This window comes from Schistocerca gregaria, chromosome 6 (genome assembly GCF_023897955.1).
Source record: "Schistocerca gregaria isolate iqSchGreg1 chromosome 6, iqSchGreg1.2, whole genome shotgun sequence".
Taxonomy (NCBI): Eukaryota; Metazoa; Arthropoda; class Insecta; order Orthoptera; family Acrididae; genus Schistocerca; species Schistocerca gregaria.
Genome location: NC_064925.1, coordinates 481,572,666 through 481,588,339, shown reverse-complemented (window position 1 = coordinate 481,588,339; position 15,674 = coordinate 481,572,666). Strand labels below are relative to the sequence as shown.

Genomic DNA, 15,674 nt, shown 5'->3' with positions numbered 1-15,674 from the left:
AGAGTGAAAATCTCATTCTATCGTAATAGTGGTTGAAAACTGATCCATGACTGGTTTTCAGTTGCTCTTCGAGCACCAGGTCTTCTCTTGAGATTCCCAGTTATTCACAGAAAGATGGGCTGTAGCTTCCTTTCCCATCACTCAGACCCGTCTAACCACACTGGAAGTGCCTGCACTCCGTCATATGGTAATGTACTCTTGCTGTAGACTCACTAAATCGGCAAGTATTGTAGTAGCGTTATTCCCCTTCAAATGCACAAATTACAGTACAGTACTTCAGTACTTCATTTCATCAAAGGGCTACGCATTTTTTTTTTTTTTTTTTTTTTTTTTTTTTTTTTGTTACGCTAGGAGCATGCTACATAAATTTGGCATGCGCAATTCTGTGTGTATCAGAAGTCAGGCATATGCCTGCAAATAAATGAGACATTAATTACGTTACTTTATTTTTTCGGGGTGATGATGTCAGATGGCAGTTTATGCGCAAACTGTCACGTAACCTATTTTATAATGTAATACTTGCGTGCACATTCCAATAGTCAATGCAGTCCATTCTTTAACGCCATATGATAGCTGTAGACAATATTTGCTTTTGCCAATGATTGCACAGTTGATTAGTCCTTCCTATTTCCTTTTACTACGTTGAGAGTGACCTGTTTCCTTCTGCAGCCCTGGCTACTTTCTTTAGCTACGTCAAGATATGGAAGTTGACTTGAAAGGACCAGAGTGTCGTTAACTTCTTCAGCACTGAAAGCAACCCCGAGCAAATAAAGGACAGCAGGTGCATAGGAGGACGGACTGTGTGCTGTAAAACCTGCATCGTGCAAGACACTAGAAGGAATCGTTTTGACGAGATAAAGACCTGAAAGCCAGGTGAAGCAATCAAAACTTGAGACCCTGCGATCGCCTGTTGTCTACGGCCATGTAACGAAGGAATGTTCATTTACATCATCTTAACAGAGACTGTGATTGGTTCACAATAATTATTTCGGTAAAAGGTGCGATTTGCCACATGTGTATACATACAAGCCTTTTGCTTGGGTGGGCCTGGAAACCTGCGATATAGTGATAGAGATGTTCTGCCTTCCATTCCATGCTATACCATTAAAACATGTCTTCATCCATGACAGTAGGAATGTGAAAAACTTGTTTATAAAATTATTTTTGGTCGAAACTCGTAGAGCGCTGTTGCTATTGGCCAGCGAGGTTCCTAACCTGCAGAGCCAGCTAAGTTTCGAAACGTCAAGTCAGAAAACACTTGCTGCTGGGCGATCGAAGAAAGCACTTGCTTCAGGGAGATCGAGGAGTCGTTACAGACAGTCAGTGATGTCTCCGACTTAGAGCAGAGCACAGGGGTCTACCTGGGCTCAGAATTTCCCGATGCAGCTTCGGCTGTCTTTCACACTTACACTATTAAAGAGTGGTAAGCATGAGCCGGTATGCAGTCACCAAGCAGAGGAGAATCCGAAGCTAGTTTAAATGCGTAGTTTTATCATCCATAGCCGGCTGGTTGCCACCATTATGCAAGTTGGTGTTCGTACTTGCTTCTCTGGATTTTTTTCTTTAAATCACTGAGAATTTTCCCAGTTCCCTGTTAAGCATTCATGTGTCCACCTATCTATACTGAGGCTGCAGTCGTAGTTATACCCTTTGTTCACTTGTTAAATATTTATATGTTTGATTCAGTGGGTAAATCAATTGTCTGAGGTCTTATGGTAATAAACCTAATTATTATAGTAACCGCTAGTTTCCCTTTTGAGGTTATACGATCCCATTTGTGTTGTGTAACTATTTTCCATTGACAAAGCAGCAATATTCGAAAGTGTACTAACTTCCACCCATTCCTACATCGAAAGAAAATGAAGCGTTAAAACGCTTTGGTCCAGTAGAGAAGCTGAGCCGCGCGGGGTTAGCCGAGCGGTCTCAGGCGCTGCAGTCGTGGATTGTGAGGCTGGTCCCGGCGGAGGTTCGAGTCCTCCTTCGGGCATGGGTGTTTGTGTTTGTCGTTAGGATAATTTAGATTAAGTAGTGTGTAAGCTTAGAGACTGATGACCTTAGCAGTTAGGTCCTATAAGATTTCACACACATGTTTTGAGAGAAGCTTAGCTGTAAAGGACGGCTAGGCTCTCCAGCCAGTTTTAGGGATTCTGACAAAACTTTATTCTGATGTCAATCAACAATGCTATCAGCGTAAAATCGCCGAGTACCAAAGTTGCAGGTACACCGAGTCACGAGCAGACACCACTGTTTCCGGTACTTTGCCGATGAAATCAAAACATGTGCCACCGCGCTTAAGGAGGGGAGGACGTCAAACGGGCCGACTTGGAGCAGGAGAGGCACCACAGGACATTTTATTTTCTACTGTCTATACATTTACAAATAAATTCATAAAACTTTGTCAGCGTGACCAGGCATGATTCAGGACTCACACTCATAGCAGTGGAAGTGCAAAAACATAATTTTTTTTTTATTATGAAATTTCATCATTTTTTCCCTTACGGTTGGCTGCATTTGTTGCTATAGGTACATTTTTCTTCACAAGTAAGAGAGATTCTTTGATGAATTTTGCACAGCATATAAACCATACTTACAGGTGTATGAAACTCTAGAATTTTCCAAATCTATTATAAACTGTGGTAAAAATTGAGGTAATTAACTACAAAATTAGTTTTTTTTCTAAACATAAAGTTTAAAACGTAACAGCTCATTTATTTTTTCATAAATTAAATAGATTCTACAGTTTCAGACACCTGTAAGTATGGTTTGTATGCTGTGCAAAATTCATCAAAGAATCTCTCTTACTTGTGAAGAAAAATGTACGTATGGTAACAAATGCAGCCAACAGTAAGTGAAAAAATGATGAAATTTCATATCTAAAAAAAATTGTTATGTTTTTGAACTTCTACTGCTATGAGTGTGAATCCTGAATTTTGCCTGGTCATGTTGACGAAGTTTTATTAATTTACTTTTAAAAGTATAGACAGTGGAAATTAAAATATTATGTGGTGCCTCTCCTGCTTTAAGTTGGCCCTTTTGACGTCCTAACCCCCTTAACTAATATCAGGCGTGACGATAGAGTCACGTGGTGGTTGCTGGCAGCGTATTGGGGTGTAAAGCCCAGTCCTTTCGCTCTCTTCCACGCCAGCTCTGGGACATATCAGACGGCTTCATACTGAATGCCTCTGGCTCTTGTCTTTTACTTTTTCTACAGAGAGGATGGCCTAGGCCACCTGTCTCTGGTTCTGTTGCTAGACGCATCTACAGTCTGGCTCGAACTAGCCCTTATGTAGCTCTAAAATCAGAATATATAAGGAGGAGTCAAATGAAAACGAGACATGATGTTTAAAGAACATGGCACTGACGTTGGTAACGCTAGTAGACGTGCTTATAAAGTTCCCTGTATTGGGAATCGGGAAGCAGCAGGGTAGACGTAACGACTGTGCCGTTTCCCTCTTCGATGCACTCGACAAGAGGTCAGCAAGTCCTGTGTGCGTTTGACTTCACTGTGGGTGCCGGGAAGGAGAAACAGCGAGTTGTAGTGCGGCTTTTGAGTGCAGAAGGAGTGCCGGGAGCGAAATTCGCACCCGGATGTCTGCTGTGTATAGCGAACGCATCACGCGCTCGTGTGCGCGTGTGTTTACGTGAAACAATCGATTTGGAGAAGCTGCAAGAGCCCGCTGCTCATTGACTTCCTGGAACACGACGCCATAATTAACGCACAGTGGCACTCTAACGTTTTGTAAAAAGTGAAGCGCTTCGTGAAGTTCAAACACTCATGAATGTTGACGGACGTCATTATCCTGTTGCAAGGTGATTTCTACCCACATGTTGACATGGTTGTTTTGACTACGCTGCAAAATGTTTGCTGGGTAGTCCTTACTCAAAAATGGCTCTAAGCACTATAGGACTTAACAGTTGAGGTCATCAGTCCCCTAATCTTAGAACTACTTAAACCTAACGACATCACACACATCCATGCCCGAGGCAGAATTCCAACCTGCGACCGCAGCAGCAGTGCGGTTCCAGACGGAAGCGCCTAGAACCTCTCGGCCACCACGGCCGGCTAGTTCTTACTCATCCTCTATACAGTCCCTATCTAATCACACACGAATTCCATATTTTTGGAGCCCTGAAGAAAGACATTCGTGGCCACTGATTTGCTTCGGATGAAGATGTGCGCCCCTGGGTTCAATCATGGTTCCATAGGCAGCCGCAAACATTTCTCCAAGACGGCATTGACCGTCTTGCCTCAGATCTGAATAAATGTATTAACAGTTAAGCCGATTACTTTTGTAATAAGCAGTCTATTTACTTTTTCCAGTTGTCTCGTTTTCATTAGACTGACGTTTATAAATTAAACGGTGATATTTGAGTAGCAAAATTTACTGATGAACGTATTCAAAAATCTTGCTTGACGGTTCCTTGTGAACTTCCGAGATGCGGGAAAGAGAGAGTGGTAAGAGAGGGAGATTGTATTATAGTATTCATTAGGTACGGAAATATTTTCTATATTATATTAGTTTTAATTTAATTCTACTCAAGTTGTCATTATTTCTCACCAAAATGGCAGTGATCGCCAGATGGATTTCTTTATCTTAATGAAGATGTCATGGGTGCAAAGATACCTTTCCTGGGAGTTAGTTGACAGTTATAAACAGTTATCTAATTGCAAGATGGCAAATCTGGAGAGCTTCCTCAGAACTCGCTTGTAAAAAAGTATCAACCAAGGAAGTATGCAGTTTCCTTACTGTGATAGAGAACTGACTTGAGTCACTCATTCTCAGCTACATCGAAAGGAAGGAGGGCTTACATCTCAACCATCGAATCGGAAACGGACCACAGCATTCATATTGCTCCCACTGAGCTAGCAGTACATATCAAAAAGCGTAACATGCATTAAATTAGACACAGATTTGAAATTCAGGGGTACGAGTATGCAAAACAAACTTAGAACAGTTTCACAGAACTTGACATTTGGTTGTTGTTGTAACTGAAAATTTGAAAGTTTTTACAACACAACTTTTATTTGCGTGAGTCTACACGGAAATGACAGAATAACAACGTAACGTCAGAGTCACAAAGCCACTAAGAAATTCCTACTAAGGGCAACAGAACATAACTTCTAAGTCTCCTACAAGAGTCCGTGGTAACACACATACACTTAATTCCAAGTCCTATTACAATGGCGAAGAGGTAGTCTTCCGTGGAGACGTCCTTGAGGTCGGTATTCGGCGTGAATTGAAGTCCGATGCTGGTTCTAGCCTTTAAATAGCACTGACCAGCCAGTCAGATGTTGGTGTAGTAATAAATACTTCCTGCGGGCCATCTCGAACTCCCTCTGCAGGAAGTAGTACGCAGAATGTCTGTTTCCAAAATAGCCGATGTTTACCATTGCTTACCCCTTGGGCATAGACAATCTCGGTCCTGTGTGGTGTTAGCTGTGTTGCCGGCCCTCAGGGGCCACCTTCGCGACGGTGTCACAGTTATGTAAGTCACTTTCAATAGCATATATAAAACAATATCATAACATTATCTGTTCTTTTGTTTGACAGGATTATACTGTAAAATATCGAAGGAATTCGTGGATAACATAGAATACTCAACATATGTCTTTAAACAACTACCTCATATTTACGTCCAGATACAACCAACCTATCGGGCTCAGGGAGTTCTTTTGCCACACGGTGTTTTACATATTGCACGTCAAGGAAACATGTGGGAAAATTTAGAGCATTTCCCGATCTAAAGGTCTACAAGTGTCCTCCATAAACCACTTGTGTGTGATACTTTTAAACCTCGGTAATTTACACGCAATTAACGAGGCTCTGTCCTTAAGACAGAACTAGGCACTGCGCCGGAAGCTATATTCTACACTAGTACAGAGTGGCTATAATTAAACTTCTGCTACTTGAGATGGTCCCCATGAAAAACGAGTTATCATAGGACTACGAAAATTTGTGGAGACATTTGTAATAACATGCGGAAGAGAAAAAACGGATGAAACACTGAAAGAAACAGATTTTAATGTACACATAAGACAGTAACATCTGTTCAATGCCTACCACGTTTACGTTCCAGGTTACGAACGTTGCTCAGTGTGACGACCATCTGCATTCATGCCAGACTGAAACCTCACCAGAAATACCATGTCACAATTGTTTGCAGCACTTTTCAAACGGTGGACCACAAAATATAGAGCTGCCGTGCTCGTCCACAGCTTGAAGATTGCACATCACGTCCAGCACTGGCAGTCATGGCAACAGTAATTTCTTCAACAATTTGTGGAGCAATTGACTGAATCATGTTCTTCAACCACTATGTAGAAAGAGGATCTTTCCGTATTTTTTTTCATGCGTCTTTACTCTCGAAGAGCAGCATCACTATTGTTATTGTTTTGCTAAAACAGATTTACCAGTAAATCCCTGCTACTTGTCCAGACCAGTACTGATTGTCTGCAACTGTAACGCACACCGAAGCTTGTGTTTCGGCCTTACGTCACCGTAGCAGCACCGGCGCCTGCCACAAGTCACGACACTAGCATTACTAACAAGCGAACAGCGAACAGTCCGAACCGAATTACTATTAAGTTGGATCACCCTACGGTAAACAGTAACGGAAGTTTAATTAAAATCACCTTGTAGTTGGGGGAGGTGAAGGGAAAATCTAGAAATGTCCATCCATCTACAGTTAGCACTGAAAGTGGATGTCCAGAAGGACAAGTTTTACTTAAGAAGAATGGAAGGTGGCATTGTTGTCCAGTTGTACACAGAAAAATTAAAGTTGTTTCCTTATCCAGCCAAGGCTTGATAGTGTAGCCATGAAAAAGTATTAAAAATGCATCACACTGTGCTGTCTGTAATAATGTTATGTTATTTTTGCCATCTGTCTGCGTTCTGCACCATTATCAACGGCAGTCGTACACCATACAAAACTGGACAATGTGACAATGCGAAACGAAATAAGAGTGTTGTACAGCTGCCGTTGATGACACAGCAGAATTTACACAACATCTCAATAACAGAGAAGTACCTAATGGAGCAGCACTTACTTCATTTGACATACAAAACCTTTATTCCTCTGTGTCAATAGATCCCACACTACACATAATCAATGCCAACCTACAAAGCACAAAAAAATCCCTTCAACTGGCATTACTGAATTAATGGACCTCCTCAAATTCACGCATTCACACAACTATTTTAAATTTAACAATAAAATCTAGAAACACACGAAACACAATAAGTACGATAAATATTTAGTTATGTTACCATGACAGCCCCCAAATGCTCAAGAAATTGACCTAATTTACAAATATATCATCACACCAACAGCTTATAACTCCTGTCAACTTGAAATTATATGTACACCAACTAGTTGCACAAACTGTACTTCCATCTGCATATTTTAAAGCATTAACCAATGTGTTACCACTGTAGACAACGTAATTATTGTAATTAAAGTTTGTAACATGCCACCTGATTGTATAAACGAGTAGGAAGTTTAAGCTACATTAACTTGTCAAAACTGGATTTTTTATATACCATCTGAAATATTTATTCCAATGCAAGCATTCGACAATTCAAAACATCTTCAATATCCTTTAAAAAACATTATGCTGTAACGATGTTGTTACGATGCATATTCTTTGTACTTTGTGGTAATATTTTCTCTCCTGCTATAAGATCCCTACATCTAATAGTTTCCAGACTCCATATTTGTTTACAAAATATGACAGTATACATATGATGTGTTACGACAGTAGAAGGAACCTGTGACCACTGACCACTGTAGGTATTCTATTTTATTTTTATTGTTAGACATACGTTTAGATTTTTGTCAAAAGAAATCCAAAACCATGTTGTGAAATAGTGTTTTGTTTCTCCACTAGACAGTGCCACAACGTGCTCCAAAAATCGTAACACAACTCACACACAAATGTCATACTAACAAATATAAAACGCGTCGTGTAAATAAATAAATAGTGTTTGGTAATAGTGAACTTGTTGTTTCATTTAATGTCAATAACAGTCACGGTAAAGACTAGACTAAAATGTTCGCATTTAAAGATAAATAAATAGCGTTGTAAAATTTGGCTGGTTGCTGTTATTTTCTATGTAACAATCAACCAATATAACATAATTTTTATTTGATACAAACTGTTAGAATACGGGCACCTGCGGACAGTTTCATAGGTTTTCGTGCTCAGTTGCCATGTAATCGCGACTGATTTAGTCTCATAGAGAAGAAAAGATCTTTCACACACCTATGGTAATCGAAATATTGTAGCGCTTTTGAAACCTGATTATGGAAACTCTACATGAGGAATACAATCTAGACGTTTTGGACAGGTTTAACGCAAAAAAGACTTGTCTTTTTAATGGGAATTATAATGCACTTCAGTCAGGTACATCAAAATGTGCAAAGAGGCAATTTCAAGTGAAAAGATCTCGAAAACAGCTCCAAAGCAGATGTAACATGGACATTGGCCTCAATACGTTTAGAAGTAATTCTTTCAAGGCCATAATGAATTCTTGAAACTTTACGTTTCCTTTAACGCCCGTGATCTTAAGGAACGACAGTCTGTTTGTCATGTCAGAATTTGTCCCTTCTACAATGTAACTTTCTTTTTAAACACATTCCAATCATATTAGAGCAAGTTGTTTCTCACCTCGCAGATTCTCTTTGTAGCCAGTGCACAGTTAAGTGCACTTAAAAGTGCTACATCTGCAATCCATTCCGGATATTATAATTTTAGTTCCTGCAATTCTTTTCAGTTCATAAATTCAACAATAGCGGCTTTTAAATCGGAAAATCTTTCCAGGCATGCCTCTTGATTTAAACAGCGTACCCTGCAGCAATATATAAAGTCCCCATACTCTTCAACTCCAAAAGCAAGATTGGATTTAACGTCCCGTCGACACCTAGGTTATTAGAGACGGAGAACAATCGCAGATTGTGTTGGGGATGGGGAAATGAAATCGGAGTTTGCCTGGATAGATTTAGGGATATGACGGGAAACCCAAACATTGATGGCCGGACGCGGATGCGAACCGTCGCCCTCCCGCATGAGAGTACAGTATCCTAACCATTGTGCCACCTCGCTCGGTCGTTCAACTCCTTCGAAAAAAGTTCCAACTCACAATGGAATAACGTATGCTACTTGAGAAATTCATACCACCAATTTCTTTACGTGCTGCATGCCTACATAATTAGCCCAAAATGCTTCTTGATGTGTATAACAAAAAACCACACAAGTCAATCGTTTCAGTTTTTTGCTCTTTTATTGTCAATTAAATCTTTAAACTCTTTCTGTCTGGGATTCCAGCATCGTTTCGCAGCAAATATGCGGTACCCGTCGATTATGCTACTGCGTCACAGATATTAGGAGTACTCATCCCAGTCTACTGTCATTTCCGTTCGTTTTTGACAGCTTTTGATTATATATCGCTAGACTGAGTCTTTTTGTGCAGATAGCCACTGGACCTGTAAACGTTCATACCACGAATAAACAAAGAAGGGAAACAGCACTGACGCCCGAATCATCTGAAGTGAAGCGAGTTGTGCCGAATGAAAAATGCCACACCTTAGTGCTTAAATGAAATGTCGCGGTTTACTGGGTTCCTCATAGGAGCAGCGAGCAAAGCCGAGACAAGACTATCCTCGATCTGCACGCAGCCCACACATCCGGTCGTTTGGTACGCCGTGGCCGGCCCTGGCTTAAGGCAAATGCTAGAATGGTTCCTCTGAAACTGCATCGCTGATTTTCTTCCCCATCCTTCCTTAATCCAAGCCTGTGCATAGTTCAAATATTTCACATGACTCTGAGCACTATGGGACTTAGCATCTGAGGTCATCAGTCCCTTACAACTTAGAACTACTTAAACCAAACTAACCTAAGGACATCACACACATACATGCCTGAGGCAGGATGCGAACCTGCGACCGTAGCAGTTGCGCGGTTCCGAACTGAAGCGTGTAGAACCGCTCGGCCACAGCGGCCGGACCAGTGCATAGTCTCTAATGACTTCATTCTTGACAGGACCTCAAACACTAATCTTCCTCTTTTCCTTCGTAGCAGTGGATAGGGCAGTAAGGCGCCATTACTAATATGTACAACACGAAACTAACCCATACAAGAGGCACCGACTCTTCATGAAGAAACCCAACCATTCTGCAGTGTAGCACTGTTAACGTCAAATCTGATTTGATCCATTATAAATGGTTTTTGAAATCCTGCGACTGAATACAATAGGATTGTTTATACACCTATCTTCTGGTACCAGTCACGATTTTTCTTTACTTTACTTTTCGCACTACGCGTTTCGGGAAATGATTCCACTTTTCAAGTGCGTTTTTTATGTGTATTAAGCCATTTCTATTGATATTGTCAATGTGTCAGAGTCTGCTTCATTTCGTTGACTTTTACTGCAATACATCAGGAACACAAGATTTTTTAGTTGGGTATCGATTCTTTTGGTGAAGGTAGTGGCGAAATTTAGAATAAGCTATACTTACAGTTTACTAATTGTATATCCAGTATTCCATGCATAGGCAATGTATCACAGAAGACTGCAAATATTTTCAAAAATCATAAAGTAACAATTGGGTTTTCTGCATCTAATAAACTACAAAAACTAACTGATACATAATATAAAGTGATCCACATAGGTAGCATGTCAGGAATGCTCCATGTTCTACCTAGGACAAACAGGCCTAAATTTCAACACCAGGTACACAGAGCACATTAAAGCCTACAGACACAACAAACACACTACGTCAGCAATAGCAACTCACATACATAATACAGGACACCCATTTGGAAAAATAGAGCAAGATGTCGAAGTACCCCACCGACTAAATAACGGACATAAAACGGATTGCTAGAAGAACTGGAGGTATATTCATATTACAGAAAATAAGAAGATAAAATATTAAACGGAAAACTGAAAAGTGAAGCAGTGAATCTCTTCAGATGTTTCGATAGTATACTTAAATAAAAATAGTGAAACATAGAAATAAGACAGTTGTAAAATCGATATAAGTAATTTATGAGCCAAATTGTTAAGTTAAATAACCTCTGTACAAAAGCATATCATCATCTGTGGAAGACATATAATATTATCTCTGTGGACTACCTGTAAGAATATCTTCGTAACTGTTTTGTTTATATAAGGTATTTTCGATTTGTAAAGTGTACAACAAGTTGTGTGTGATTGTGATGTTTAGTGTGTGTGAGACCGTTAGAAAACTGTAAGTACAAATTATCCTAAATTTAGTCACTACCTTCACCAAAAGAATCGATAGCCAACTGAAAAATTGCATGTTTCTTATCTGCTAAAGTAAAAGTCAACGAAATAAAGCAGAGCCGGCCGGAGTGGTCGCGCGGTTCTACGCGCTGCAGTCTGGAGCCGAGCGACCGCTACGGTCGCAGGTTCGAATCCTGCCTCGGGCATGGATGTGTGTGATGTCCTTAGGTTAGTTAGGTTTAAGTAGTTCTAAGTTCTAGGGGACTGATGACCTCAGAAGTTAAGTCGCATAGTGCTCAGAGCTATTTGCACCATTTTTTTAAATGAAGCAGACTCTCACACATTGACAACATCAATAAAAATGGCTTAATGCACACCAAAAACACACTTGAAAATGGGAATCATTTCCCGAATAGCACTGTGCGAAAATTAAAATAAAGAAAAATCGTGACTGGTTGCCGAAGACTTATTAATAAACAAACCTATTGTTAACGTCAAACTAACATTGCCGGAAAATGAAACCCGAGATAGAACAGAGCAGTAGCGAATGCGTGCTCCAAGGCGAAGAGTAACAGTGGCATTAGTGCTGTCAACATTAAGTTGTGGACAACTCCGTATACAAGCAAGACACACTCTGCACATCGCTGGCATTCTCATGGCACTGTACATATTTTCAGAGCAGTACAGATACAAATAAATTGCGTTCTCGTTTTCGAGAGTCTTTAGGAAGGTTAGTGGTCCGGTACAGGATCAAATGACTGGGGTAGGGAGGGTCCGGCCAAATATTCTGAGCCTGATGAGAACCAATGAAATCATATTATTTCTTGCCGATCCACTGAAAACTTGCATCCCTTCTACCAAAATACCCCTAAAAAAACCCTGAACCACCTCCTAGTCGTTGTCGCTGGACTTCAATTTTCTCCCTTTATAGGTAGATGTGTATAACGTGGAGGCTACATGGATGTGCTGGTAACCGTGAATGAAGTTGGGAATTAGTAAGAGTAATAGCGTCAGACTTACTCTTATTTGTTTCAGAACATTTTAACCACATTCGTTCTTACTCATTTTCGTTGAATGACCCAAGGCAAACACAAACACATGCAGTTAGGCACAAACATTGACAGCGCGCGCTCGTCACACACACACACACACACACACACACACACACACACATGGAGGCGGCTGCAAGCAAGATTTGCCTCCTGCTGAATGACTCGAAGACGAGTATCTGTTAATGAGCCGGACCCGTACTTATTCAAGAGACCCACTGTAGCCACTGGTAAAGGTAATCTAACCCTTCTTTAGAGACGATGCATCATGTTTGACAGGGATACAAGAAAGAGCCCAAGGCAGAAACTGATCGAACTCATCTCATTGAGCTTCATACCCACTGAAGAGCCAAGGAAATTGGTACACCTGCCTAATGTCGTGTAGGGCCCCCGTAAAAACACAGAAGTGCCGCAACACGACGTGGCATGGACTCGACTAATGTCTGAAATATTGCTGGAGGGAACTGACACTATGAGTTCTGCAGGGCCCTCCATAAATCCATAAAAGAACACGAGGGGCTGGAGATCTCTTCTGAATAACACGTTGCAATGCATCCGAGATATGCTCAATAATGTTCATTTCTGGGGACCTTGGTGGCCAGCGGACGTGTTTGAACTCAAAAGAGTGTTCCTGGAGCTACTTCGTAGCAATTCTGGACGTGTGGGGTGTCGCATTGTCCTGATGAAATTTCCCAAGTCCGTCGGATTGCGCAGTTCACATGAAAAGATGCAGGTGATCAGACAGTATGCTTACGCACGTGTCATCTGTCAGAGTCGTATCATTCCACCTGCATACGCCCCACACCATTACAGAGAATCCACCAGCTTCAGCAGTCCCCTGCTGACATGCAGGGTACATGGATTAATGAGGTTGTCTCCAAACCCGTACACGTCCATCCGCTCGATACAATTTGAAATGACACTCGTCCGGCCAGTCATCAACAGTCCAATGTCGATGTTCACGGGCCCAGGCGAGGCTTAAAGCTTTGTGTCGTACAGTCATCAAGGGCACATGAGTGGGCCTTCGTTGCCGAAAGCCCATATCGATGATTCGCATGCTGACACTTGTTGATGGCCCATCATTGAAATCTGCAGCAATTTGCGCACGAATTCCACTTCTGTCACGCTGAACGATTCTCTGCAGTCGTCACTGGTCCCGCTGTTTCAGGATCTTTTTTTGGGCGCAGCGACGTCGGAGATTTGACGTTTTAACGGATTCGTGTTATTCACGGTACACTTGTGAAGTGGTCGTATGGGAACATCCCCACTTCGTCGGTACCTCGGAGCTGCTGTGTCCCATCGTTCGTGCACCGACTATAACACCACCCTTGTTGTCTTATACGCACTTGCTGTCTGATACAAGCGTTGCCTACCGCAGCGCCATATTCTGCCTGTTTACATATCTCTGTATTTGAACACGCATGCCTATACCAGCTTCTTTGGCTCTTCAGTGTATGTTGCAGCCTGTCAAGGAATTTTAAAGTAAAGCAGATTATATCAAAGTGAGGATACAAACCGGTACCCAGTCGTACTTCCGTCTCGATGAAGTTTTTAAGAATCGCAGTGCCTGAAGGATTTTCAAAATCCGGTTTTACAAAACACTGATACAATGTGTAGGGCTGTATTTTTGAGAAACATGGGGAGTCTGAAAGAAAAACTTAATAATCTTCTCGTTTTCGAGTGCAGGTCTTTAGGAAGATCAATGGTCCGGTACAATATGAAATCACTGGAGTATGGAGGATCCGGCGAAATATTGTAATCCTGATGAGAAGCAAGTGGTTTGTTTGGGCAGCTTACGTCGACTGGATGGAGATAAATCGAGGGCCTTTGAAATCTATGAATCTTTACTCCCTACAGAAGCAGGCCTTTAGGGAGACCAAAGAAAAGGTGGAGAGACAGTCTATGAGATTAATTAAAACTTCCGGGCTGAATTGCCGTGGTCCATATATAAAAATTCTTCTCCTTCCTGACGTTTCGTTGCCTACTGCGTGCAACATCTTCTGAGGTGAGACGGGGACTGGCTGCTAGACACTCGACGTCCCGCTTATATAGAGCGCTTAGATGGCGCCACCACTCATCACGTGCTTTCCAACTTTAAAATTATCTATGGCTAGTGCCATCTCTCTCGATTACAGGTAATCAACTGTCACTTCGTTGGTACAAAGTCGACCGCCATATCTTCTCTAGTTTTAATCCTTCTTCTTTTTTATTAAAATTATTTTCGTGCTTGTAGATCTCCATAGCTTCTGTATACATGCGGGTATAATAATGAGAGGTCTTATCTATCACGTTTATCTCACTAAATTTTATTTCGTGATCATCGCCTTTGAAAATGTGTTTCGCTACAGCTGATTTGCCAATTTGTCCCAATCTACAGTTCATTTTGTGTTCCGTTAGGCGGGTATTAAGTTGTTCCAATATAAAACAAGCCAGAGCTACATGGAATTTTATACCAGTGACCTCTTGGATCCAACCATCTATAAAAATTGAAAAAGGACCCTACAATGAAAGTGTTAAGTGGTACCCAGCGATTAATAAAACGCTCTTCCATTCCTACAGAAGATCAAAATACCTTTGCAAAACGGAAGCTTACCCTCCTAGACTGTATGGGTTACTTAAGATACACAAGCCCAATGTCCCATTGAGACCGATAGTAGATGCCATTGGGGCTCCTACTCAAGAGCTGGATAGATATCTTGCTTCTTTGTTGCAACCGTATATAAGTAGAACTGACACTCATATTAAAAATTCCAAGCTTTTTATCGAAAAACTGAGGGAGATCACAGTTAGTCCAAGTGACATCCTTGTCAGTTTCGATGTAGTGTCCCTGTTCATTTTGGTTCCTGTTGACGAAGCTCTTTCTTACATGGCTGATATGTTTCCTACTGATATAATACCTTTGTTTCGACATTGTCTAACCTCGACTTATTTTCAATATAACAACGAGTTTTATGAACAAATTGACGGGGTGGCCATGGGTAGCCCTCTGAACCCTGCTATTGCTGATCTATTTATGGAATTTTTCGAACAACAAGTGCTGCAATCGGCCAGAAAAAGCTCTGTGAAATGGTATCGATACATGGATGACACCTTGTGATATGGAATCATACTGAAGAGGAACTGAGTGATCCAAAGATACAATTCACTATGAACAAAGAGAGGAATGGACAACTAATTTTTTTGGATGTATTGGTTATTAAACGGGCAGATGGGGCGTTAGGGCACAAGGTATATAGGAAAGACACACACACCAATCGTTAACTACATAAGGATTCGAATCATCATCCTAGGCAGAAGATAAGAGTCATAAACACTTAAGTGGACAGGGCTAATAACATCTGTGAGCCCTCGGTAGTACAAGTAAGATTTAGGTGCAGTT

The 15,674-nt window shown here is 41.2% G+C and overlaps 1 protein-coding gene across 2 annotated transcripts in view; it reads right to left on the bottom strand.

Annotated features, from left to right (window-relative positions):
• Positions 1-15,674, bottom strand: part of LOC126278662 (uncharacterized) — a 252,376-nt gene that overhangs the window by 53,477 nt on the left and 183,225 nt on the right. The gene's annotated exons all lie outside the window — the stretch shown is intronic.